At 42.9% G+C, this 27810-nt stretch overlaps 2 pseudogenes; both read left to right on the forward strand.

Annotated features, from left to right (window-relative positions):
- Nucleotides 1-871: 871 nt before the first annotated feature.
- Nucleotides 872-1266, forward strand: LOC147425597 (calmodulin-1 pseudogene; annotated as a pseudogene).
- A 423-nt stretch (nucleotides 1267-1689) lies between these two features.
- On the forward strand, nucleotides 1690-20748 carry LOC147425598 (uncharacterized; annotated as a pseudogene).
- Nucleotides 20749-27810: the final 7062 nt, after the last annotated feature.

The raw sequence follows: 27810 nt of genomic DNA on the forward strand, positions 1-27810 counted from the left end.
CACATTGTGAGAACATAGATTTTCACTCTATATTTGTTTCACCATCTTTCATGGCAACAATGTACCCTTATGTATGAACCAACTCAACCAACAATATCATCGTGAGTTCTTTTGTCCATCTCAACGTCTTCCAAATTTCCACCTATGCTTGCCTTCAAGATGCAATCATAGGTGGTGGAGAGATGTGCTCACTTTGTATCTATTGAAAACGGCTCAGAGCTTCCTGGCCCTACCACATTTGCCATACATATCAACCAAGGCTATGCTAAACATACCAATTTTTTTCAACAATCCGTGAGTAACAATATCATCGTGAGTTCTTCTTCTACAATCTCCATCATCGTCACTTCCTTGACTTTTGTCATCATCTCAACTGCGGCATCCACTTCTTCTATCATGTGTACCGTCACTGCTACTTTTGTGTAATTCCTCTTCTTTCAACTTTAGCCTTATGCTCAAGCTCCTATTGCATAACACTACAAATTTTAATCTTTGGAGGTAAAGGGCATGTCTGCGTCAAAATTTCAAGAAGCTCCGCGGCTAGAAATCCCGCCACAATGGATGGAGATCAGCGTGCGCGCAAGGTGCGACCCAAGCAAGCACGATCGCAAAGGTATAACGCACATGAAGTTTTCAGACTACGTAAATCCATTATCGTCTGTGTGTGTGTGTGTGTGTGTGTGTGTGTGTGTGTGTGTGTGTGTGTGTGTGTGTGTGTGTGTGTGTGTGTGTGTGTGTGTGAGAGAGAGAGAGAGAGAGAGAGAGAGAGCTGGATCTCGGCCTTCCATCGCCAACTTTGAACCCTACTTTTCAAGAAGTTCGCCATGAACAGCTTACAGGAGAGCGCTCTCTTGGCCAGAACCCTACTGAAGCTGCGCTGCAAGAAATGATCAACGAGGTTGAATCAGACGGAAATGGGACCATTGATTTTCTTGAATTTTTGAATCTCATGGCCAGAAAAATGAAGGACTCTGGCTCTGAAGAGGAACTTAAGGAAGTGTTTAAGGTGTTTGACAAGGACCAGAATGGGTTTATTTCTGCAGCAGAGCTTCGTCACGTGATGAAAAATCTTGGGGAGAAACTGACTGATGAGGAGGTGGATGAAATGATCCGTGAGGCTGATGTTATCGGTGATGGACAAGTCAACTATGAGAAGTTTGTGAGGATGATGTTGTCAAAGTGAACTTTGTTGAATACCTCGTGGTGCAACCAGCTTTTGCTGGGCTTAATGTTACCTTTGCAAAGTAACCTTTCTTTTATGCTCATTTAAGCCCAATTTGGCTATTAGTCATAGTGTATGCCTTCAAAAAATATGATTGCAGGCTTGTATCTTGGATGAGTATTTCTGGTGTTAAGCTTAGCTGACTTGATCTTGAGAATATCGAACATGTTAGTACTGCCCAGTTGCACAGTTATAGCGTTAGGATGAAGTGCTAGTTCGTTTGATTGCAGTTTTCATGTAAATTGATCAAGAATCTTTTTGAGCAATTCTTAGCAGTCAAAAAGAGAGAGAGAGAGAGAGAGAGTTCTTGCTTCCGTATGACACGGGTAGAAGGAGAAGAAATTGGGAGACCTGAGAGCTCTGAAATGCAGGTGCCTTTGTGCTGCGGCCAGAGTGGCCTTCCACAAGCTATCTGGGCGGGCGGGTGGATGCAGTAACTATGTTGGCTGGTGGCTTTGGCTTGCACAATGCATGGCGCAACCATGCCCATGTTTCTTCTTTTCCTTGGTAAGCTCGTTGACTTGATCTGCAGCTTTTTTTATTCTGATTGCATGGCCAAGCAAGCCTCCAAGGTAAGTAATAGCTTTGGTTTCCTACTATGCCTTGTATTAGAATCAACAACAACAAGGCAAAGGAATGACATTGGAAGGCTTGCCATGTTGGGATGTATTTCCAATTATGTGTTTGTTTCTCTGATTTTCTTTCTAGTTTTTTTATTTGTCTTTAACAACTTCATTGAAGCTTGAATTAGTGATTTAGAGTTTACATTGTCTTTAGTATTGATGACATGAAGTGATGTTATATCCATCCCCTTAACTGAAACATTTCCTCTTGGTGATTTTTTGCAGTATGCAGTCTATTTATTCTACTTGAGTTTGGTGTGGTCTGGGACTGGATAGATTGGTAAGCCTACATTCTCATTCACACTTAGTTAAACATGAATGCGTTTGGATAATTAGGATAGAACGTCAGGAGTACAATTTATTTGAGAAAGAAATAGAGACATTCTACTATGTAGTGCAGAAAGAAACTTAAGGTAATCACTCTAATCATTTTCCCATTCAAGGTAGGCTGAGTCATTCAAAGTCATTGCAGTCGATCTGATTAGCTTCAATTGTGTAATTTACCAGATCTTTTTTTAAAAAGGGTGCTTTGTTATTGCATAGGCAAGAAACTTGCTAATTTACTAACAGGGACTCCTTTGGCTGGGTAATATTATGTTCTTATGTGTCAGCAAAGGAAGAGTGCTAACCCTACAATGCAAACAAAACCAAGCACTGACATTCGTTGAAGCCAGAAAATTGTATTGGAGAGTAGCCAAATATCCATGTTTCTCTTTATAACAAAGAGAGAACCATTGTAAGACTGGCTTCGAGTTTTTTGTGTTATCCTAGAAAGAAGTACCATGATCAAAGCTACAAGTGGCTAGACACCGAGACCATTTCGATTGGCAGTTATGTCGACACGAAGAAATTCCCAAGACATCAAGAGTCAAGACCCTTGCTTCTGCACCTTTGTCATTCGGCACAGTTGTCACTTTGACTGAGGAGGAGCCTTTGCAAGGGGGCCAATGACGCAACCAAATCGGCGCCAAGTTCTGGGAGGTGGTATGCACAGAGCACGACATTGATCCCACGGGGTCATACATCGGTGACACTGACGTGCAGATGGAGAGAGTGAATGTGTACTACAATGAGGCAAGCTGCGGGCACTATGTGCCTCGTGCCGTGCTCATGGATCTGGAGCCAAGTACTATGGACAGTGTTCGAACGGGCCCCTATGGGCAGATCTTCTGCCTTGATAACTTCGTCTTTGGCCAGTCCAGAGCTGGCAACAACTGGGCCAAGGGTCACTACACCAAAGGCGCGGACCGATGCTGTTCTAACTTCTCTAGCTTCCTAGTATCCCCCCTCACATGGTAGACATTGGCTTTAGATCTACGCTCACCACTGCCAGCCAATGCTGGATTCCAAATTTGTTTCAAGTTAGCAAGGCTTTGCCACAAACTCTTTCTTCAATTAATGTTGATCTGTAAACTGTATATTATTTCTATGCTTGAGATGTTTGTCTATACACTGTGATGCAAACTTCTGTAGTGGCAAAGCTTCCTCTTTTCAAACTTCTTCGGCAAGGATGATGACGATGTGAGGAGGAGTTTGTGCTGACGCTCACAATGGGAGGTCAGCACCTTGCAAGCAAAGCGATGCATGACTTGTGGTCGTGCTTGTGGTGGCCATAGCAATCTAGGGATGGGCTAAGATGCATGACTGCTATTTGTGCCGCATAAAAATGCCAGGCTAAGTTCATTAGGATCAGGACGGGCCGGCACTCGAAACGGATGAGGATGGCAGCATGATGCATGAAGATGTATGCGCTTGTCACCCCTTATCTGAAATTGGAATCTCTAAACAAATCAATGGTTTTTATTTTTTTGAAGCCATTAGGAATACCTATTAATTAGGTGGTACTAGTTGCAAGATAATCGAAAAATCTCTAGAATCTTCGAAAATGCTCTTCCGGGTGAGTACGCAGGTCCTTGGAGATGCCCCGGTGGTGTTAAGCAAAAGAGAATGAAAGCAAAGATGGAGACTGACCGTAGGTGTCACGTGACACATCCAGCCCTATGTGTCCGTGGAAAAGCTACAGCATGATCAGGGTTCAGTCAGTCAGTCCATTCAGTCTAGATTAGCAGTGATCTGGGTTCAGTCAGTCCAGTCAGTCTAGATTAGTAGTGATCTGGCACTTTTGTGAGTCTATTCGTAGATCGTGCATGCCCAGTCACTTAGCAAGATGCATATCCTCTGGTTGCACACAGCATGATCATCAGTATTCCCTTCAGAATCCATCAGATTCAGTCATAGGAATTTTCAAGTGCATTTAGCCTATTTTTTCTATTTTTGACATTTTTCACTAATTATTTGTAAGTGACTTTCCAACAAAAGTAGGTAGGGCAATTTTGCTAAGTTAATATATAAGCAAACCCAAGTTAGCACTTTCTAGCAGAAGAGGCAGTAGAAGCACATGCTCAACAGGCACCTCCTCAGCAGAACCCCAGCAGGAACCCCTAGCGTTTTTGGTCCTCATCCTCACCGCACATTAGCCTAGCGTTTTTCAACTTGGATCATCGTCATCTTCTCTGAAAACCTGGAGTTTTCAAGCAGCAGCAATAAGACCTCCACAGCTCGCGTTTTTCCCATGATCGCCATCAGTACCAGACAGGGTAGCGTTTTCTATTAACGCTAGAGAAGCTGCAGCGTTTTTGGTTTTCAGCCCATTCCGCAGCAGAACAGTAGCGATTTCAGCCTTCATGGACAGCAAACCATTCAGCCCTAGAAGCATTGCAGATACCCTCATTTTCAGCCCTCAAAAACGCAGCTAAAACAGTCATTCTCAGCCCTCGAAAACGCAGCCAAAACAGTCATTTTCAGCCACCGAAACAGCCCCGAAATTCAGCAGATAGAAGACCACAGATTTCAGCCCTAAAGTCGTCGTCGTCATCATCGTCGTCGTCACCGGCATATGAAGGAGTAGGAGCGGAAGTGCGACGCGAGAGAGAGTGCGAGAAGAAGAGCACGACGATATGGTGAACTCGCTCTACTGTAATGTGTAGAGCATAGTGAGTTCTTATTAGGTTTTTACAAAAGAATATGTGTACATACCTAGCGGCCCGCCCACTTACCTGGGCGACCACATTGGGCTTTATACCCCAACAACCCCCACTTAAAGTCCAATGTGGTACTTTAAGTGTGAGAGAAGCTACTATAAAAGCTAATATACAAGAGATGTAGAGAAGTGATGTACTACCCTACACCTAACTGCTTGCGAAAATGCGCAAAGCTCTCTAAGGGAAGTCCTTTTGTAAGTAGATCAGCAGGATTTTCTGTGGTGTGAACTTTGACAAGCTGAAGTTGCTTATCCTCGAGCATTTCCCTGATGAAATGATACTTCACATCCACATGCTTTGTCTTTGAGTGATAAACTGGATTGCGAGCCAATTGTATAGCACTTTGACTATCACAATATAGCACAGACATCTCTTCTTTGATTCCCAAATCTGTTACTAGTCGATTAAGCCAAATTGATTCTTTGCATGCCTCTGATGCTGCAACATATTCAGTCTCTGTAGTAGACTGAGTAACACAATCTTGTAATCTAGAACGCCATGATACTGCTCCACCAGCCAATGTAAAGACATACCCTGACGTAGACCTTCGGTTGTCTAAGTCACCTGCATAATTTGAGTCTGTAAAACCCTTTACACTTAGCTCCTGACTCCCATAGCATATACGCATACTCTTTGTAGCTTTCAGGTATCTCAATATTCCTTTCACTGCCTCCCAATGTTTCTTGCCTGGGTTTGACATGTATCGACTTACTACTCCCACTGCAAATGCAATGTCTGGGCGAGTAGCAATCATTGCATACATCAAACTACCCACTGCAGACGCATATGGAATCTTATCCATTTCAGCCTGTTCTTCCTCAGACACAGGACAATCTTGTTTGCTAAGTTTCACATATGGTGGCAATGGAACACTCAATGCCTTTCCCTTCTCCATATTGAAACGTTGCAAAACCTTGTCAATATACTCTGTTTGAGATAACCAAATCAACTTCTTTGATCTTTCTCTCTCAATGCGCATACCAAGTATATGACTTGCCTCACCCATGTCTTTCATGTCAAACGATTTTTCCATCTTTGACTTCAAAGCTAAAATTTCTTCCAAGTGCTTGCCAGCAATCAACATGTCATCCACATACAAAATAAGGATCAGCCAACTGCCATCCTTAGCCTTCTTTGTATATAGACAGTGATCGAACTCACTACCCTTGTAGCCTTGAGAAAGCATAAACTTGTGGAATTTATGGTACCATGCCCCCTCGGTGATTGTTTTAAGCCATAAAGACTCTTTAACAACTGGCATACCCAATCTTCCTTGCCTTTCTCAACAAACCCTTTTGGCTGCTGCATGTAAATTTCCACATCTAAATCACCATGCAAGAACGCTGTCTTGACATCCATTTGGTGCAACACCAAATCTAATATGGCAACCAATGCAAGAAAGCATCTCAATGTAGTCATCTTGACCACCGGAGAGAACACTTCATCAAAGTCAATGCCTTGTTCTTGCTTAAAGCCCTTGGCAACAAGCCTTGCTTTGTAATTTGGCTGACTATCATTAGCGGTGATCTTATACCTGTAAACCCATTTACAAGGTAGAGCCTTTTTGCCCTGTGGTAATTTAACTAGCTTCCATGTCTGGTTTTTATGCAGAGCTGTCATCTCTGACTGCATGGCCAATTGCCAATTCCTGGAGTCCTTCATTTGCACTGCTTCCTTATAACATGAAGGATCATTGCAATTAGTCAACATGACATAGTTCATAGATGGAACAAACCTATTAGGAGGTCACGTGACACGTCCAGATCTACGCACAATAGGTGGTGATGGCAGGAAAAAGAGCAGTGCAATCGGGTGGCCTCTATACTCGTGCACACTCCACAAACCACGCCTCATGCAAACAAGCAAAGAACAAAAGAAAGGGGCACCACCCTAAATTAACAGGTTTAGGGACCTCACACATAGTGCACATAGGCAAGTGAGACTTCTGGCATTATGATGGCATCAAAACATATGGCAAAACACATAGAAACGAAGCTTAGGGACCTTATGTAGCATATATATACACAAGACATCAGCTTAACAATACAACGGTATCTGATCATACATAACAAGGATATAGAGAAGCAAGTCAAGGATGGCTTAATCCCTTGTTAAAAACAATCAACCCAGCAAGTAGGTATGATCCTATTAGCAACACATCAATACCTTAGAGAATGATGGCGAGGATGGTGGCCATGGAGCATGAGACAAGACTCCTTATTTAGGTTTTAGGGCTAGTAATGTAGCATACTAGAGGGAGAGAGAGAGAGGGAGAGAGAGTAGAGCTCCATCCATAGCTCCTCGTTGTGAGCAATGTCGTCATAGCTTCATTGCTTGGTAAAGTGGGTGAAGTGTTGGTTTTGAGTGAGAGAAGGCCTCCTTATATAGGTTTCTGAGAGGGTTTAGGATTAGGGATAAACATGCTTAAATCCGCTGATTGGGGTTACTTTTTGCTTAGGGTGGTCAACAGATTGAGGTCACCTGATATGTCACCATCAAGATATTCTCTAGAGTGACGTGAGAGGGGAGGGTAAATGCTGATTTTTCTGATTGCGACACATGGGGATAAGGCCTTGACCAGCATTTAAGAGCAGGTAAGGTGGCTGTTGAAACTAAAGGTTCTGCACATGTCAGGGGGGGACCTGCTGGGTCCTCCTGAATATCAAATTCTCAAAAAATCCTCAACCATGGCTTCTTTTGACATGTGTTCTTTGAAAAAATCAGCATGTCTCTTTTCAACTCAAAAGTCTTTATCCCTGTTGACTCACCTTTACCATAAGATTTTTCCCTTTTCTCCTCCTGTAACTGCATTGTTGATGCCCAATCACTGCTTCTAGTCACAGTGAACTGTTACCTACCAAATACTTATGGTGCAGTAAAAAATATTTACCATGGGTAAAAAAAGTTACTGTAGGTAAAAAGTGATTTGTATTTACCATGTAGGTGAAAAATATTTACTGTAGGTAAAAAATATTTACCGTCGGTAAAAAGGTGAAAACGGAGTATGCTATGCTGTGAGTCCACACAAACATCCTCGTGTAAATTTCACTAGAAATTCACACTTAGAATGGGCTATTCTGTAAGATATAGGTTGTAGGCATGCATAAGAGCTCGTTCCCACGTATCTTCTGTCCATGGCACTTTTTACTCTTTGGTGCTTGTGAAGTAGATTTTTCTTCTCTTTCGAGATCCCTTGGACTAGAGTATCCTCATCTCCCCAACAACTGACTGTGCCTTTATTGCATCTTCAGAAGGGGTCCCAAAAACCATGCATCATATAGCCCTCCCCCTTAAGCTAGAGGTATTTGATGCCTCTAGCTGTAGGTTGTGCTACAATAGGGTTCTCTTGAATACTTACCCACCTGGTACCACTTGAATTTGCCATGTTACTGCTTTCTTGGCTGATGCACCCTGTTTAGTCCTTTCTGATGAATAATTGTATCCATCCATGACTAAAAACTGGTCTCTTAGACCCTTGAAAGCCATACCCCATCCATTGTCAATATCCACTTTCAATGGTAGCATTCTCTTTTTTTCTTTTTTTTCTTCTCTTTTTTTCCTTTTTTTTTTTTTCTTTTGGAACGACTATGTACATGATTGTTACCTTAGTTGGAGCTCGAATATGATGAGCTCTCCTCTGAACCATCCTTAGCATTGATTTCACCAGCATATGGCTGTGAAAGACGACATTGGTAGGCCTTCAATCGCCAACCATTTACCGGGGTCTGATGTACCTTACCATCTAGGTCACCCAGTTGGTAACTACCATTTGAGAACCTCTGTATCACTACAAAAGGGCCTTCCCACTTAAGCAAGAACTTACCATCCTTCCTGCGATCAAAGCGATTGTCGTATCTGAGCACTAAAGAACCTTCCTTGATACCTTTCTTGACAAGGTTGCGATTGAACTTCTTTCGTTTCTTCTCTGCCTGGGCTACATAGTACTTCACTGCTGACTCTCGATCTAGCCCTAACCTCTCCAAATCGATGATTCTTCCTTCCACCTGCTTCTCTTGACTATCCTCTTGATGTGCTTTTAGAACTCGGAGGCTCGCTAGCTCCACTTCTATAGGCAATAGTGCCTCTTGCCCGTAAACCAAGTGAAAAGGTGTATACCCCAAGGATGTTTTAAAGGATGTTCTGTAGGCCCAAAGTGCTGCATCTAGGTGTTTGTCCCATGCCTTAGGATGTAAATGCACTTGCTTAGTGATGATCTTACATATAAGACCATTTACCTTTTCCACAAGACCATTGCACTAAGGGTAGTATGGTGTAGAGTGTCTGCGCTTGATTTTTAACTTGCTCATCAATTGCCCGACTAAATCAGCTCGAAATCCCGGTCCCCTATCCAAGAGAATCTCCAAAGGTGTGCCAAAACGGCAACAAAGGCATTCAAAAATGAAATCACTCACGTCCTTGGCTGTGATGCGCTTTGTGGGACGAGCTTCTGCCCATCTGATCATGTACTCCACCCCCATAATGATGTATTCCTTCCCTGATTGAGTGCAAGGTAGTGGCCCTATTGCATCTATCCCCCATTTTTCAAATGGCCCATAGGTTTTGATTGGATGCTGATTTTCATGGGTAAGACGCCTTGGTTCAGCTTTTTGGCAAACCTCACATGTGCTGCACCAATGTTGTACATCTCGATGGAGGCTTGGCCACGTGAACCCTGCTTGTAAAATCTTTCTGCTAGTAATCTCTTGTGCAAAGTGGCCACCACACACACCTTCATGAAAACTAAACAAAATATCCTTTATCTCTTGGGATGCAGGAACTCTCCTTAAGACAACATCTTTCCCTCTACAATACAAGTCCTCATTCACTAAGCTATAGCTGGTAGCCTTTTTTGCCAACCACCTACGTTCACTTTTACTCATACCAGAGGGTGCTTCACAATGCTCAAGAAAGTAAAGTAAATCATGCAGATCCTCCTTTCCCTGGTATAAAGGACTTTTCACAAGGATAGCACCTACTATGAGAGTTTGTAGTTCTTCATGTGCTAAGGCATCTGCTTCTCGATTTTGATCTCTAGGTACAAAGTGCACTCGAACTTCTTTAAAACCCTTCAACAAGGCCTTTGCTTCCCTCATCTTAACAGACAATTTGTCATTTTTACAGGCCCATACACCAACCATTTGCTTAACAATCAACATGGAGTCACCAAAAACATTTAGCTTTGTGATGCCCTGAGAAAGACAACATTGCAACCCTAAAACAAGGGCATGGTACTCTGCCTCATTGTTAGAATGAACCTCTTTTAGATGAAACCCTTTTGCAAAGATCTTCTCCTTCTCTGGACCTAATATTACTATGCCTGCTGATGCCTTGTCTTTGGTCCTCTTGTCAGCCCCATCAAAATACAGACTGTGTGCTCCCAGTCGAACTTCAGGCTCCGGGATAGGCGGTACCTTACTAGGTGCCTCTTTCTTGGCCTTCTCATAACACCTTTGTGTGAGGACATCTGCCAAACAAGCACGGGTGGAATCCTCTACTTGTAGTGTGTAGTCAAACTCTTGAAGCTGCACCACCCACTTTGCTATTCTTTGAGACAATTCCATGTGTTGTAGGGCATATGGAAAAACCTCCTCAGTTGTGATCACCACAAATTGTCTCGGAAGTAAGTAAGCCTGAAACTTCTCCACTGCAAACTTAAGAGCTAGCACCAATTGCTCAGTTGCGCTGAAACCCTTTTCAGCAGCTGTCATCACTCTACTAGAGAAGTAGACTGGTCTCATGAGAGATGTCTTTGGGTCTTTTTGCATCAAGATAGCTCCTAGAGCTTCTGGACCTACACTAGGATTTACATAGAATAATTCACCCCATGTGGGTTGTAGGACGACAGGCAATGAGCTCAAAATGGTTTTAACTTCTTGAAAGCACCTTTCACCCTCCTCACTCCATGTCAATGTAGTGTGTTTAGTGAGCTGCTGCAAAGGATAGATTGCTTGAGAAAGGAGATGTATGAATCGTCCCATGTAGCGAACCTTTTGAATGAAGGAGACTAGTTGCTTCACGTTTGAAGGAGTAGGTAAAGCTAACAATGTCTTTACCTTTTCAAGGTCAGCCTCAATACCATCTTGAGACACAACATGGCCTAGTAGAGTGACCTTGCTCTCACCTATGTGGCACTTGTCTTTATTCAATTGCCCACCCAATTGGGCCAGACGGGTGAAACCTTCATCAACCTTGGACAGATGTACTTCCCTAGAGCTGTAAATGAAAAAATCATCAATGAAGACTCGTATGGACTTACCAAAGTAAGGTTGAAACACCAAGTTCATAAACCTCTGGAAAGTAGCTGGGGCATTAGTTAAACCAAAAGGCATAACTCTATAAGCAAAACACCCCCAAGGTGTTATGAAGGTAGTCTTTCTTTGGTCTTCATCTGCAATTCTGATTTGGAAGTAGCCTGAGTACCCATCACACACTGTGTACCTTTCATGACCAGCCACTTCATTTAGTATTTCATCTTGAAAAGGCAAAGGAAAATGGTCCCTTTTTGTGGCTGCGTTTAGAGGCTTGTAATCCACACATACCCTCCACTTCCCATTTTTCTTTGGTGCTACCACAACTGGAGAAACCCACTCAGAATCTTCCACTGGGTAGATAAATCCTGCCTTGAGTAATCTTTTTACTTCTTTTAAGAGTGCATCTTGTTGCACTAGCCCTAATCTCCTTAGCCTTTGCACCACTGGTTTGGCACCTTCCTTTAATTGGATATGGTGTTGGGTTACCGTCACTCCTTTAATGTGCTCGTAATCAGTTATAAAGAGGCCAGCATGCTTCTTTAGTACCTGCAAATAGGGTTCTCTCTCTTCTTCTAGTAGGTCCTTAGCTAGCATCTCCTCTAAGCCTGTGGCTTCTTCCTTGTTTAGAGAGTCTTGGCCACCTTCTCCTTCTGGGTTTCGCAGTATTATACCCATGACTTCCAAAGAGCTAGCATCCTCCTCAGATGACTCATCCTCAGATGAAGAGCAGCTGCTTGTGCTCCATTCATCCATAGAAGTCTCCATCTCTAGGTCTTGTTGTCTACCCTGCTTCACGTCATACACAATTTTTTGTTGCTTGCCACCTACCTTATGATTTGGTCACAACTCAAGGGAACCTGTCTCCCAATCTTGCCTAGCTTTCATAGCCATAAGCCAAGGTCTTCCAAGGATTAGCGGATAGACCTCCCCCTTAGTTGGGATCACATAAGCATCAATTGAGATTGCCAAACCAAAAGCTGAAACCTTCACTCCATTAACCTTTCCCACACAAGCCACCCTTACATTATTTGCCATCTTAGCTTGTAAGGAAGTTTGCTCGTTTACTTCCAAACCCAACCTGTGCATTAATTTCTCTGTCATAACACAAATCTCGGCTCCACCATCTACGTACACATTGGAAACTCGCTGACTCTTAATCTCTGCATCAATGACTGGCACGATATCCTTCATGGCTCTTGCACTAATAGACCCAACTGACTTTGCCTTAGCCCTCCTGGTGCTGACCATCTTAGACCAGGTTCTACGCATCTTTGGGGAAAGGTGGAGGAGTTGCTGCCATGAAATCTTTGGTCCTTGCTTACTCACATCTGCTACCAGGTCGTAAGGTATGGATCCTACCCCAAGTGGAAAGTCTTCTACTCCTATGTGCCTCCTTGACCTACTCTTCCTTTTCTTGTCTCCTATCACTTGGGAGGAACCCTCATTCCCTTTATCCGGCTCTAAAGCTTCCATTTCATCAGTTCTTTGTCTCCTAACTCTCTTTATTGGCATGGTAACAGCTTCCTCCATTTTTTCTTTCCCTTTATCCTTACCGTTGTCAAGACTTATGACAGAGACAGCCCTGTCCTCCCCTCCCGATGGTAGTGGAGGGATCTCTGCTGGTGCTTGTGGTGGTGGAGGAGGGGGTCTCAATATTTGGATTGGTGGAGCCACGTGTGCATTTTGTCCATTTAGTGGCCTAGCTTGAGGAGGAGTGACTTGCTGGCGAGGAGGCCGTCTTTGATTACCATTTCCTTGATAGCGTCGTGGATGGGGGCAATAATACATGCCGTGACCTACCTCTCCACAGTTGTAGCAAATGTACTCACGTGCTTGCCTTTGTCCTTCTTGTCTATTTCGTTCATTTCCTAGCTGGGGAGCCCTTACACCTTGAACCAGATTGATGGACAGGCTCTCTAGTTGATTGGTGATTTGTTGAAGTAATTCTTGTTGAGAGGACTCTTGGTCTGTTGCTCCTGTCCCTGCTACTACCCTTGCCGTAGGTTGAGCTAGCGGTGAAGGCTCCATTCCCCCTTATAGTTGAGCTTGAAATTTTAACTTCCTATCCTTCTCCCTTGCATAAGTCATAGCTTTATCAAAGGTATCTGGGAATTTACCTTTTATCTTTTCTCGAAGGATGGGGTAAAGCCCTGCCAGGAAACAGTCCTTCTTTAGGCATTCTGGCGCCCTTTCTCCTTCACCTAGTGATGCACACCATTTCTCCCACAGGTTGGAAAACTTTCCTTCATAGCTTCTATAGTCATTGGGTGATGTTTGGCATAGCTCTAAGAGTTGTCTCCATATCTCCTCTGGAGGCTCATGGCGGCGAAATTCTTCGATGAAGGCCATCTTTAAGGACTCCCAGTCTCTTCTTTCTTCAGGTGCCAAAGTTTGATACCATAATTTTGCACCTTCCCTCAAGACCAAAGGAAAGGCCCTTAACTTAGTAGCTTTGTCATCCCTTCCCGATACCAGAAAGGCCATTTTCAAATTATCCAAAAAGTCTGGAGTAACCTCCCCAGGCTTACCATAAAAATTACGGAAGGCCATAAGTGAGAGAGTAAATAATTACACAAACAGCTCCAATTTATTTTAAAATAGAGTATGGTAATTACAATTTGGAGCTTTAGCACAACTTAGCTCAAAATAGGATGAAGATCGACACATCAAAGGAATGGTAATAGTCTAGTAAGGGTAGAATGACAGGATGAGGAGAGCGCAAGATTTCCCCAAGTCTCTCAGGGCTATTCTTTGCTGATAAAAGATTTTTCTATCAATACAAATATTCACACGGATATGACGCACAAAATGGAAAGGAAACATGCGGGGATCATCATTCTCATTATTGGCATCCATACTTACACACAAGAGCCTAGCTTAGTTGCACTACCTTGGGACCAATGAGCCTGATCAGCCACAGAAGGTCAGCACCTCGGATCACTTCGACTCTTCCTGATACATCTGTGAAGACATAAGGCGTGATGGCAACACTTTGTACAATGCTGAGCCTTTTAGCAAGCAACAATTGGATGATATTACCATAATCAGCATGACGAATGAAAGTGACACCATTAATGTGCAGCACATCATCAACTAAGATAGTTTCCTTAGATTGAGATAACTTCTTGAAAATTAGCAGCAAAGGTAGGGCAGGGAGGCTTTTCACCCGGTCTCCAAAGCACTTTGGACAATATCCAAAGTGATCTTCACGCGGACAGGAGGTTGGCTTGGGATTGGTGGTGTCTGGATTCACAAAGTGCACTGGGAGCACTCGCAGACGGGCGGCAATCTTGTAGGCAAGCCTTCGCCTCTTTGCTTCAGGAGGATTTAGGGGTGAGAGTCGTGGTTGCAAGTTGGAGGTTGAAGTTGGTTGCTCACTAGCCTTTTTCTTGCCTGTAGTGGTCATGTAATCCCTTAGTAATGAGATTAAGCCAAATGTTACCTTACGCTTGAGCACGCGCTGCGGCCTTGGGCCACTTAGGTGTAGAGGTGATCTTCCTCCTCTTAGTCGGCTCCTCAGGAAAGAGAGGTCTGGTGATGCTTTCTCTTCCCTTAATGTGTGTCACAGTACCTTCGTGTATGTTGATGTAGAATATTTCAAGCTCGTGTGCGTTGGAGGTTTTTGGAGCACTCATAGGTTGAGAGGAGAGGTATATCAAGCTCTTCTTCTTACTCTACTTCATTGGCAACGATCACGAACAAGGCATGTAGAAGAACTTACTTCTTGAATTTCAATGACACTGCAACCTGGTAACAAGACCTTGATGAAAGCTTTTAAGGCCTCTAAAGCCTCCTCCTCTTCTGTTCTCCAATTTGCAAACTCCTCACGCCATTCGTCCATGTTGTAGATTGCACATCTTCATTGCTTGTGGACTGAAGGTCTGTGTAGCCCTCCTCCGTGGGGGCACCAAAATGATGGCGGGAAAAAGAGCAGTGCAATCGGGTGGCCTCTGTACTCGTGCACACTCCACAAACCACGCCTCATGCAAACAAGCAAAGAACAAAACAAAGGGGCACCACCCTAAATTAAGAGGTTTAGGGACCTCACACATAGTGCACATAGGCAAGTGAGACTTCTGGCATTATGATGGCATCAAAACATATGGCAAAACACATAAAAACGAAGCTTAGGGACCTTATGTAGCATATATAGACACAAGACATCAGCTTAACAATACAAGGGCATCTGATCATACATAACAAGGATATAGAGAAGCAAGTCAAGGATGGCTTAATCCCTTGTTAAAAACAATCAACCCAACAAGTAGGTATGATCCTACTAGCAACACATCAATACCTTAGAGAATGATGGCGTGGATGGTGGCCATGGAGCATGAGACAAGACTCCTTATTTAGGTTTTAGGGCTAGTAATGTAGCATACTAGAGGGAGAGAGAGAGAGGGAGAGAGAGTAGAGCTCCATCCATAGCTCCTCGTTGTGAGCAATGTTGTCATAGCTTCATTGCTTGGTAAAGTGGGTGAAGTGTTGGTTTTGAGTGAGAGAAGGCCTCCTTATATAGGTTTCTGAGAGGGTTTAGGATTAGGGATAAACATGCTTAAATCCGCTGATTGGGGTTACTTTTTGCTTAGGGTGGTCAACAGATTGAGGTCACCTGATATGTCACCATCAAGATATTCTCTAGAGTGATGTGAGAGGGGAGGGTAAATGCTGATTTTTCTGATTGTGACACATGGCGATAAGGCCTTGACCAGCATTTAAGAGCAGGTAAGGTGGCTGTTGAAAATGGAGGTTCTGCACATGTCAGAGGGGGACCTGTCGGGTCCTCCTGAATATCAAATTCTCAAAAAATCCTCAACAATGGCTTCTTTTGACATGTGTTCTTTGAAAAAATCAGCATGTCTCTTTTCAACTCAAAAGTCTTTATCCCTGTTGACTCACCTTTACCATAAGATTTTCCACTTTTCTCCTCCTGTAACTGCATTGTTGATGCCCAATCACTGCTTCTAGTAACAGTGAATTGTTACCTACCAAATACTTATGGTGCATTAAAAAATATTTACCATGGGTAAAAAAAGTTAATGTAGGTAAAAAGTGATTTGTATTTACCATGTAGGTGAAAAATATTTACTGTAGGTAAAAAATATTTACTGTGGTAAAAAATATTTACTGTCGGTAAAAAGGTGAAAACGGAGTGTGCTGTGCTGTGAGTCCACACGAACATCCTCGTGTAAATTTCACTAGAAATTCACACCTAGAATGGGCTATTCTGTAAGATATAGGTTCTAGGCATGCATAAGAGCTCGTTCCCACGTATCTTCTGTCCATGGCACTTTTTACTCTTTGGTGCTTGTGAAGTAGATTTTTCTTCTCTTTCGAGATCCCTTGGACTAGAGTATCCTCATCTCCCCAACAACTGACTGTGACTTTATTGCATCTTCAGTAGGGGTCCCAAAAACCATGCATCAAGTGGCTCAGGCTCAGCCACAACCTGTGGTTCCACTCTATCCTGTCCTTGCTCCTCTTGAGCCCTGACATTTTGTCTTGCACGTGCAGATCCATCTTCTTGGAAGACAACTCTTCTAATCTCCTCAACCCTCTCATGTTTAGAATGATATTTGGATTCATTAAAGTGAACATCATTGCTGCGGACAACCTTTCTGGATTCGGGATCCCAAAGTTTGTACCCCATCTCACCAGAATTACCATAGCCTAGAAAGATGCACTTTCTACTCTTTGGCTCAAGTTTATTCCTAAATTCCTTTGGAACGTGAGTATATGCCTCACAGCCAAAGACTCTGAGATGCTTGTATGAGGGCATTTTGCCTGACCATACCATCTCTGGCACTGAATCCTTCTGCAAAACCTTGCTAGGAGATCTATTTACAAGATGAACAGCTGTTGATACAGCTTCAGCCCAAAACCCATTTGGCAACAGTGCATTAGACAACATACTTCTGACCTTCTCTTGTATAGTCCTATTCATCCTCTCAGCAACACCATTTTGAGGAGGATTGTAAGGAGCAGTAAGTTCACGTTTTATACCTTTTGACTCACAAAAGTCCTGAAAGGCCTTTGAAACATACTCTCCACCATTGTCAGTGCGTAAGCATTTAAGCTTCTTGCCACTCTGATTCTCCACAAGTGTCACAAACGTTTTGAAAACACTAAACGCTTCATCCTTGTGCTTGAGAAAGTAAACCCATACTTTCCTCGAGTAATCATCTATAAATGTCATAAAGTAAGAAGCTCCCCCTAGAGATAGGTTAGGCATAGGTCCACACAAATCACTATGAACAAGTGCCAATTGTGTATCTCTTCTACTGCTTCTATGCTTATGTGGCTGCTGTGTTTGCTTACCATACAGACAATGTTCACAGAATTCAAAATCATTAAATGAAAAGCCAGGCAAATAACCAGAACGAGACAAGATTTCCATTCCCTTCTTGGACATATGTCCTAACCGGCTATGCCACAAAGAAACGTTCGGCTGCTCGGTTACATTGATTACACTTTTAGAGACATTTGATACATAAATCATGTAAAGTCCTCCAGACTTTACTCCATGTGCTACTGTCATAGAACCCTTGGATATCTTCCACATGTTCTGTCCAAAAATGGTGACGTAGCCAGCATCATCAAGTAAACCTGGGCTGATCAAGCTCTTTGTAATTGCGGGAACATGTCTCACATTCTTCAGCGTGAAAGAAGAGCCATTTTGAAACTTCAACTGAACATCTCCAACACCTAAGATCTCACACGTCAGCCCATTGCCTAGCCGAACATGATCTTTAGTGGTCACATACGAAGTAAACCACTCCTTGTTTGGAGACACATGAAGTGATGCCCCTGAGTCTATAATCCAGTCACTCAGTGCATTTCCATCAGATGTTGTAAGAAGAGCTGAGTCCATTGTATTCTTCAAGAAGTAGATGTCTCCTGACACTAGACTGTCATCCTCTGCAACAGTGTTTGTCACATTTATTTCTTGACTGAGGACTTGTTCTTCTCACCATGGTCTTCAGCTTTCTCTTTGCCTGTTTCTGTTTTCCATTCTCTGCAGTCTCTTTTCATGTGACCCTTCTTGCCACAATGGTAGCATTCTATGTCACTCTTGCCTTTAGCACTGCGGGACTTGCTACGAGACTGATTCCTCTTTCCACCTTTGTACTTTTCTTTGGTCCTTCCCCTGACAACTAAGGCTGTTCCTTTGCCTTTGTCCATTGTCTTTCTATTGGTTTCTTCAGTAAGCAGACTTCCTTCTACACCTGCTATGTTCAAACCATCTGGAGGTGCAGAATTACTCAAAGCTGTGCGAAAAGTGTCCCAACTTTCCGGCGATGTGATCAACAGGAACATAGCTCTAACAGGTTCATCAAACTTGACACCTTGAGCTGACAACTGACTGTAGATTGTGTTGAATTCATTCAGATGATTGGACATAGGTGTCCCTTCTTTCATCTTCAAGTCAACAAGCTTCTTAAGCCAGTATACTTGTGAAGCTGCACTTTGCTTCTCATAAAGATCACTCAGCTTTAACCATGCTTGATAAGCCGACATCTCGTCTGCTACATTGAAGTAAACGCTTTCTGCCAAAGTCAGCATAATGGTAGAAAGTGCCAATTCATCCATTTCGTTCCATTCATCTTCGTCCATATCTTCTGCTTTTATCCCCTTGAGCTTTATAGGTTTTATCTGCTTCTTTTGTACCAACACGTGCCAAATGTGCTTCTTCCACAATGGGAAATTGGTTCCATCCAGCTTCTTGATATTGTAAAGAGCAGTGTCCTGTGATCCAGCCATAGCTACGCTTCATAGTGGTTTACTTTCCTGGGAAAAATTCAGCAGAGTTTCCCCTGTAAACTGACCTCTGAACCAATATCAACCTGTCAAATGAACCAAGAAAGTTTCAAATTCTGCATAAATTTCGGCAGAGTCTCCTTTGTAAAATGGCTCTGGTGTACTCAAAAACAGACCAAAAAACAGCTCAAAAAACACTGTCTCTCTGACACTGTAAGCTGCGAGTAAACCTGTCCTGCACCTGTACTGTCTCTCACTGTTCTGTCACTGTCCTGTAAGCATAGACTGTGACAATGCCTCAACGGCAGTAAAGCAAAGATGCAATCCCAACTGTCTAACTCACAGTCAATACATCCTAGCTGCCTATCTAAGGGTGCTCGAGGGATCGCTCCAAGACCTGTATCACCGAAAGGATCTCAACATTCGAGAATCCCCCAGCTCAATAAAACCTCACTCGACCCTCAACAAAGGCTGCAGTAAATGTGACAGTACATAGACTTCCCACAAAGTCATACATCCACAAATTTCCCACTATATGCTGTAATCGCTGCAGCGGTTGTTTGCTGCGTGACTCACAGCCAACAAACCCTCAACAGACATACATCATCTCTGACAATACATCCCATGTGGAAGTACCTGCAATGTCAGGATGAAATCTGGAATATCAAGCAGCAAACTCAAGCTACCTGATGAACTAGTCGATGTCGCCTACAGTCTGTGTGTAGATGCGCCCGTGTCGTATGTGACACGCCTCCAAGAACTGTGAGCCGTCCTTCGATGTGTAGACAGCCACAAATCAACACTCTGGGAGTGTCGATATCCTCAGCACCTGCAGTCGTAGGCCAAAAACCCCAAATTTGCAGAGTCGGATCTGCACCCGCCAAGACCACGTAGTCGAAAATGGCCTGCGCAAACCTTTGTCGAAGCCGAACGGTGGCCGAGATGACCTCAGAATGATTTGGGGTCGTGTCTTCGCTTATCGAATTTCACTCCAATCTGAGCTGGTGACTCTAGCCTCCTGCAGTGCTGCCTCGAGCCTCGATCTGAGCTCTGATACCAGTTGAAGGAGTAGGAGCGGAAGTGCGACGCGAGAGAGAGTGCGAGAAGAAGAGCACGACGATATGGTGAACTCGCTCTACTGTAATGTGTAGAGCATAGTGAGTTCTTATTAGGTTTTTACAAAAGAATATGTGTACATACCTGGCGGCCCGCCCACTTACCTGGGCGACCACATTGGGCTTTATACCCCAACAGCATAGTCCCAGGTTGCATCAGTCCATTGCATCCGCATTGTACCACTTTGTGCAATCATAAGTAGACTACTCTCGCCAACGAGAGTGGGGCCTTCGGAGGAGGGTTTTACAACGTCTCTGGTGTCGTATCTCTCTTCTCTCTCTATCTCTCAGTTTCATACACTTGCACGCACATTGTCCATTCACTTTGTCGTGATCATAGCACTTTCCATTAAGAACGGAAGGCTCTCCCTTCCATAAGAACTAAAAGGAACCTTGAGCACAGTTCGAAGCACTCATCTTGAGCAAAGCGCAAACAATCATTCCGCTGCACCTAACAGTAGGTGTCGGGGAGGAGAATACGTCACCATGGAGCATAGGGCGAGCAGTGAGGCTAGGCGCGGCAGGCTTAGAGAGCCAGGCAGGGATGGCGCAGGACGAACGTTTTTTTTTTTAATAACAAACAAAGCGCCTTCACAGTTTAGGCTCTTCGATGCAGTGGTTAGCCAGTATGATTTGTTTATGAGAATTCCAGAGTTCGATTCGCATGCTAGTTTTGCTTGGAAGGTGCACTGCAAAGGTGAGGCAAAGAACTATTATATAAGTGGTCATATGACTTGACCGGGTGTGTCATCTTGAGCTATCGATTTTCACCTTCAGTTCTTTTAGCTTTCAAAGTGAAATATGGTATACCAATGTGTCACATTAGGTTAATGCAGGAGCTTTGATGTGATAGTTTGAAATAGAATCGAAAATATCTATATATATGTAGTTTGACTTGAATGCTTCTTTTTTTAATAGGATATCTATATAGTCATTATGGAAGAGGGTAAGAAGAAGGCATTTCTTCAGTCTCTAAGGTCAACTCTCTGCAAGGTGATTAGTGAATTGCCGGAGAAGCACGTAAAAAGTATCGTGCAAAATGAGACGCTCATGGACAAAATGCTTGAAAAAGCAATTGTAAGTGCGGTCTCCAAGGAAACCTTTGTTATAAGCAAAGACAAAGCTCGCCAGTCTGCTTATAGTATCATTGGTAACATGGAAAAGTGTCCCCATGATTTATATGAAACTCTTTCCGAAGGTGTTCAGTTGACAAAGCTCAAGGCTTTGCGTGCAGAAAGAGAGAAGAGTAAGCGTGCCAAAGATATAGATACACAATATGTGTTATCTAAAAAGCTACGAAGGGAGTTACAAATTATGTAGTTGTTTGCAAGTATTCTTGTTTATGAATGGGGCTTGTCTTTACAGATAAGCAGACTCGGGTATGGCCATCAAGGAGATTGTGATTAACCTCAATAAAGGGACAGGGCAAACAAACACAGTTGGTTTTGTTATGGGAAGAGAGGGAGCCATATGACATGTTTTGATTTGATTTATGTATTTTATGTACACGGCAACCATATGACATAGACATCACATTTTGTTGATTGTAAGCATGACATACTAGCACTTTGGAATGTAGTTTGGTTTTAAGGGTTCATTTGGTAGGCTACTTTTATGTTTTCATTTTGTGTTTGTTTTGTACATGATCGCCTATCGATGGACATGACCTTTTGGTAACGTGTGATTAGACTATGTGATTGAAGGTTTTCTCTGTACTATGATATGCAGGTCATAATATCACTTTGAAGTTAGATTACTTTCACTCGATTGAAAATGTGTTTGATTTTAATGTGTAAGATAATCCTTAAATCCCACGTGGGAGCCCAAGATGAGGTGGACAATTTTTTTGGAAAAAGAAATTATGTGATGAAAAATCCCATGTGGGAGCCCAAGAAAAGGGTGTACTGATTTTTTTTGAGAAAGAGGTCTTCGTACAAAGGAGGCTCTGGCGAATTTTTTAAGATTTATACTTTATGTACAAACTCAAAATTAAATACAGATGGTGCTCTTTTAAAGTGCATTTTGCTTAAGCATAGACGTGCATTCATATCACATATAATTATTTTTGTTCAAAAAGATTAATTTTTTAATGAGTTGTTTTGTAATGTGTTTTGATTTGATGAGTGAAGTTTTTCATGGTTGTTTAAGAGTATGCATTATTTGTTATTTAGAGAACAATCCATTTCATGTGTGTCTTAAATCCCATGTGGGAAGCTTACTAAGTAGGTGGCTAGTATTATATGTTTTGAGATTGAGATTTGTATCAGTTTACAAGGGCAAATGTTATTCGTTTTTTGATAAATTACATTGAAATGATTGGTTTATTTTAATTTAGTATTCATTATATTTGTTGCTTTTCATGGTTTTCTCTCAAAACATCTATTGCAAATGAAAACACACTACAATGTACACTTCTGTTCATTTGCAGTTCAACATGTATTTTTGCAAAAGCATGTGCTTCTAAAATTGTTATGTTACTAGTATACACAAAATAGTGGGTCATTACATCCCATACGAAATCCGTATGAGGGGGGATGGCTCTTTGCGAGAGCGTCCGTAACTAGTGGGTATCTTGTGCATATGTAGGGGGGTAGGTTAGCATGTAGGGTACCGTACATAGGGGGGGTTCTCTGATTTTGATGCACGCAGGTGACATCCCCCCATTACTAATAGTGAATCCCCCGGTGTTGCAAGAGTCACTTTCCAAAAAAAACCGGACTAGGCAGCGTGCAGTTGGACAGGTTTTTATTGCTTCTCAAAGAAAGGGTGGTAACAGCAATGCAGCCACTTCTTATGGTTCTACTGCGAGTGGCAAAAATTCTCTTTCTAATGCTTCTGCTGGCAGCAATTTGCCTGCAAATTCTGGTGATAAGGGCAAAAAGAAGATGCGTTGCCATTATTATAAAGCTAATGATCACTTGATCAAGTCGTGTCCTAAGTTGAAGGCCAAAGAGGCTAAGAAGAAAGAGGGTGGTTCCACTGTAAATGTTGGTTCCACTACAAATGCAGCCATTGTTGAGTCTTCTGTGAAAGGACATTGTGTTGCTGATGTTGATGCAGAATGGGCTTTTAGCGCAGAGTGCACTTACAATCCTGCTGTCCATTATGCATGCTTGTCAGTTTTTGCAGATTCACATGTGTGGTATTTCGACACTGGTGCTACAAAGCACATTAGCTCACATCATGAATTGTTTACCTCTCTCGAGTCTGTCCCTCATGGGAATTCAGTCACTTGTGCCAACAATGCCTCTTATCCGGTTCATGGAGTTGGAAAGATTGTGCTTACTGCTGCTAATGGCAGTTCCTTCACACTTGTTGATGCACTTTATGTACTTGGGATCAAGAAGAATCTTTTGTCTGTATCTGCACTTGCTAGACTTGGACTTGTAGTCAAATTTGTGGATGACAGATGTACAGTTCATGATCTCAGTTTTCGTGATAAAATTGTTGCATCTGGACTTTTGTTCCATGGGCTGTATAAGCTCACTTTGTATAACAAGTACGGAAAAAATTTTGCAAATGCTGTTGCAGATTCAAGGGCTATTTCAAATGCAAAACTTTGGCATGCACGTTTTGGTCATCTGAATTTTGCTAGTTTGCTGCGTTTGCAGAAATCTGATATGGTTGCTTCTTTGCGCCTCTTGCAGCACCTATGAAACATGTTTGTGAAGGTTGTATTTTGGGTAAGATGCAGCGTTCTAAGTTTCCAAAGGATGGTTCAGTTCGGGCCACATGCAGATTGCAGTTTCTGCATAGTGATTTTTGTGGGCCCATGCAAACTCCGTCCTTGGGCAATTACCTGTACTTCGTGACTTTCATTGATGATTACTCCAGGCATGCATGGGTATTTCCACTTAAAGCGAAGTCCGAAGTTTTTATGTGCTTCAAATTTTTTTTGGCCATGGCTGAAAATGTCTTCAAATGTACTATGGGCACCCTTCGTTCCGATCGAGGGGGGGAGTATATATCTCATGAATTTAATGCATTTCTGGCTAGTCGTGGGATAAAACACCAATATATAGTGCCTTATACACCTCAGCAAAATGGTGTTGCTGAGAGGAAAAACAGGTCACTGATGGAAATGGCACGATTTATGGTCAAAAGTCAAGCTTTGCCGCATTCTTTTTGGCTTGAGGCCATCATGTGTGCCACTTATGTACTTAACAGGTGTCCTACAAAAGCTTTGCAGTCTATTACTCCATATGAAGCATGGCATGATAGAAAGCCTTCTATTGATCACATGCGTGTTTTTGGATGTTTGGCATATGCTTTGGTGCCACAAACACAGCGGAGAAAATTGGATGATAAGGCTGTCAAATGTTTTTGTTGGTTATAGTGCTGAAAGCAAAGGTTACAGGTTGTATCATCCGCAAACAAAACGTATTCTGGTTTCTCGGGATGTAGTGTTTGTGGAAGATTTTGTTCAGCCCTTGCTATCATGTACTAGAGACAGTAATGTAAGCTCACAGGACATTTATGACACTTTGTTGCCTCTTTTTGGTGGTGGAAATACGAATGTAAGTTCCAATGAGGCAAATGTACAGCCTATGGGGGTTTCTGAAAATGTTTTAGATCAGCCTATTACTGATGCAAATGTACATTATGTACTTGATGAGGAAAGGGCTGAAAATGAGTAGGCTAGAGGTATGCCAAAATGGCTGGTGCACACTTTGCGTGACAGTAAATTGGATGCACCTTTGTCTAGTCGTACTCGTTCAGGCTCTCGCCATGCATCTTATGCATCAGATTGTTATGCTTTGGCTATGTCTAGCTTACATGATGTTGAGGAGCCTCTGTCTTTTGATGAAGCACAGAATTCAGAAAATTGGATGGCTGCCATGCAATCAGAATATGATGCACTTATAGAAAATGACACATGGACTTTATGTGATTTGCCTCCTGGCAAAAAGGCCATTGGTACGAAGTGGGTTTACAAGTTGAAACGCAAGTCAAGTATGAGCCAAAATGAGCACCAATTACTTGGAAAATTGTCAAAAAATGCAAGGAAGTCTTTGCAAGACAAATTTTGGGTTATGGACCACATTTCTTGATCCAAATCACCTTTTATCTCATACCCAAGGTCTATACAATGCCTAGAACCAGCTTGTGTCAATTTTGGAAGAAAAGTTAATAATCATGATTATTTACTTTTTGGTCAAAATTGGGGAGTTTTGATATTTTGCCATCATGCATCCAAAGTACATGATGTGTTAAGCCCACTAGCCAATGTTGAACCAATTTGGAGCCCAAAATTTCAAATTTCCTTTATATCTACTATTTCAGAGACCTAAAGCCAAAATCTGGTACCGTTTTCACCCTATGCATCCAAATGAGCCCATATTTCACTCAGAACATGTATTTGGTATATACTTCAAGCCTATGAAGCCAAGTTTGCAAAAAGTTGAAAAATTTCCTCAGCTGTAAATAATCGCGATTATTTACTTTGGTTGCAACTATTTGTTTTGACTTTACAATTTTTTTGCTTGCATGTTTTTATGCATCCATGCTTGTTCAGAAATTGATTTGAAGCAAATTGGACCAAAGTTGTCAGCATTTCAGTCTAAAGGACATTTCAAAGAAAATTCCGACAAATTTGCTAACTTTGCACTCTATTCACTGAACAAGAGCCATGCAAGCAGCGGAGAGGGCCAAGAAGAAGCTCAACCAAAAGGAGAAGTTGCAGGAACTGCCCGCTTATCAACTAGATCCAAGTCAGTCAAAGCAGCCAAGGCATCATACCTCTCCATAGAATAGTTAGAAGAGCATCACACTACAGTCTTCACTGGCAGGTTCAAAAGTGAAGAGGGACATCAAGTGGAGTTGCAACTCCTACCCAAAGAAGTCTATGATGTAGCCGCAAAGCCAAAGACCAAAGAAGCTAAGCGCAGGCTGGGACTCAGGATTTCTACGAACAAGAGCCTTGCGGAGTGGATTTTCAGAAAGCTTACAAGATTTTATCCACCATTAAAGAAGATGGAACTGCACGGATCACTGACCCCCATGGGGACAAGGTCGAAGTAGTGATAACTAAAGATATAGTGGCAGAGGCACTCAGACTGCCCACAGAAGCTAGGAATGACCATGCGAGCAACGGACAAGAAAACAGCCAGAACCTTTACCAAAGAGACAGTCGTGACTACCTTCGCCGATTTAATTCACAAACAAGTGGAAGAGCCAGTCCGCTTGTACCACCAGCACTTCCATTTTTTGGCAAAAAGGCCACCAAGGTACACTATGCCAAATCACACCGTGGCCACCACATTCACTCAAGTTCTCAAGTCGATGACAAGGCAACCAGTGGACCACGCGTAGTATGTCCTGACCACTTTGAAGGGCACCAAGAAAGAAGGAAAAATCACTTACTTGGGTGCGCCAGAGGTCTTGATGAGGATAGCAGACCATGCCATTGGCATGGCCGAAAATTTACCACCTGCTCGTGATCAAAATACATGGATATTGGCAGCACAACCCTCTCCAAGAGCTACAAGGTCGGGAAAAAGATCCTATAAATCCGATGAAGAATCAGCTGTGACAGCTCACTGGAAAGGCACAACAGTGAGAGCTCGGATAACGAGGAAAATAGAGCTCGTAGAGAAGAAATGAAAAGAAAAGTTGTGGCTGCCCACCAAGAAGAGCCCGCACAAAAACAGGCACGCTCTGAAAGAGAGAAACAAGCCTACCAACGCAGTAGACAAGCACAAGGGAAGGACCCAGAGAAATGGGTGCCTACTGGACCTAAAGGCCCAAGGACGAAGCATCATACAAGAAAAGAGGCTGAAGATCTAACAGAGCGTTTGGAGAAAATGTATCAAGAAGCAGAGGCCCTAAAGCTAAAGGAAGCTGAAGAAGCGGCTAGAAGAGCCAAAGGGGCGAAGGACCAAAGACAAGCCCAGGAGATGGCTAGAGAAGAAGCACAAGAGCAAGGATACGAATCTCCCAGACCCACCTCACCGCGTACCGAACAACAGGAATACCCCATGCCAAGCCCACCACCATCACCTGAGAAAGAGAAAACCAATGAATCTGAGTCCAACAAAGAAACGGGATCTGCACAAGAGGCTAACGAGCACGAGAAGCAAAAAGAGAAAGAAGTAGAGCCTGAATAAGAGGAAACCGTCGAAGCTACTCCAAAGCCTGAAGAGAAAAAGGCAAGTGAATCTGCACAGGAGGCTGCGAAAGAGGCTACCACTACACAAGAGAAAGAAACCGAGCCAAAGAAGGAAGTGAGTCCGGCACTAGAAGAGACAACAAGATGTGAGCCAGAACCCTTTACTGCAGCACATCAAGAGAAGGATGGAGCACCCTCTACTTCCACTCAGCCAAAAACCACCGAGGCAACAAGGCCTTAGGATGACGAAGCAAAAGACCAACCCTCTACCTCCACACAAGAACAACCAACAGCTACAACGTAGTAGAAAGGCACACATGAGGCTGCAGGCACATCTCAGCTGGCAAGATAGGAGGATTGGCAGTCAAAGAACGAGGTTATAGTACAAGTAAATGAATATGCAAGGTAGATGCAAGACATGACGGAGAGACTCCGTTCCGCAGCACTAAGCCGTAGCACAAAGGCCAAAGAGAATGAGATGGTGATCGACGCTCTCCAAGGACAATTAGAAGACAGGATGACTGTCATCACCGATCTTCAGAGTCAAGTGCAAGAGATGAAAATAGAAGCTAAACAACACCAGCTAGCTAGAGATCGGCAGCAAAAATAAATGGAGGAGTTAGGTGATCTGGTCACCAAATTATCCGATGCCTGCAAAGCAAAAGAGGAGCAGCTGATAGAAGTTACGAATG

The sequence above is a fragment of the Adiantum capillus-veneris genome, chromosome 25, assembly GCF_014529385.1.
Source record: "Adiantum capillus-veneris isolate H3 chromosome 25, ASM1452938v2, whole genome shotgun sequence".
NCBI lineage: Eukaryota > Viridiplantae > Streptophyta > Polypodiopsida > Polypodiales > Pteridaceae > Adiantum > Adiantum capillus-veneris.